Below are 1,201 nucleotides of genomic sequence, written 5' to 3' on the forward strand. Positions count from 1 at the left end.
TAAGGGGATCTTAACCCTTGACTTGGTGTTGTCAGCACCACGTTCAGCCAGTGAGTGAACCGGCCATCCCTATATGGGATCCGAACCCGTGGCCTTGGTGTTATCAGCACCGCACTCTCCCAAGTGAGCCACGGGCCGGCCCAAGTCTGCATATTTCTGATTATTGGTAATCTGTTTTTGCTTGCTGTCCTTTGGAGGCTGAAATATTCAAGTTTGACTTAGTTGTGTATAGATAACAAATCTTTTAAGTCAATTTTCTTGGACTTATTTGCTTCAACTAAATAATATTTGGGTGTCACAACTCCCAGAATGTTGGGAATTTGTACTGCAAATATTCTTTAAGCTTGTAGTTTTGGGGGAACGATCATGAAAATCATACATTTTCTATGATAAGTTTTATTGGTAAATAATGGTCTTATTTAGGAAAATGTTTGAAAAACGTCTACACATACCCTTCAATTCATGAACATTCCTTAAGCTGAGGAGTACTTGTTTGTGTGTGCAGGGATCAAAGAGGTTGTGTTGCCCTTGGAGGGAAAATTGGAATGAGGAGGGATGGGGTCAGAGAGTTGCATTTTGAAAGAGAGTGAGAGGGGAGTAGGACTTGACTAGTTGCCTCATGGGAAAAGAAAACAATTCAGTAGCCAGTAATATGCCTTCATTTATAATGAAAGGGTCAGGGCTATGACTGGCGGCAAATGGGCCTTGGGCCTAGAGCAAAGTGGTGGGAGAGGGAGTGGCTACAGAAGGCTACAGAGGTCTCTTGATGGTGGAATTTTCAGGTCCTTTCAACCCTCTCCCATTCAACCTTATAATCTAAGGCTGGGCCCTTAGCCCTACCTGAAAGGAGAAATTGCTATTGTGAGGCTCATTGGAACCAATTCCATTCTCCTCTAAATACTCTGAACTAAGCAATGGTATATTGAGCATCAGGGAACTCTTTTCTCACCAGGTTGGCTGCCTGATAGTGTTATCTGAGCCCCCAAGCCCACTTATTTGCATTGATGGTAGTAGCTTACTAGAAAGGCAAATTGATTTCTGCAGCAAGAAAAAGTCATTGCCTGGATGGCATTCATAGATTAAGGTGAGGGCAGACACATGCAGGTCTCATGGCAGCCGTTTTTGAACATCCTGAAATAGTGTGTAAGTCAGTATTTAGCTTGATTTTGGAGGGAAAAATGGAGAAGAGCACTTTACTTTG

Source organism: Galeopterus variegatus, unplaced genomic scaffold (assembly GCF_000696425.1).
Source record: "Galeopterus variegatus unplaced genomic scaffold, G_variegatus-3.0.2 Scaffold9679, whole genome shotgun sequence".
Classification (NCBI taxonomy): Eukaryota; Metazoa; Chordata; class Mammalia; order Dermoptera; family Cynocephalidae; genus Galeopterus; species Galeopterus variegatus.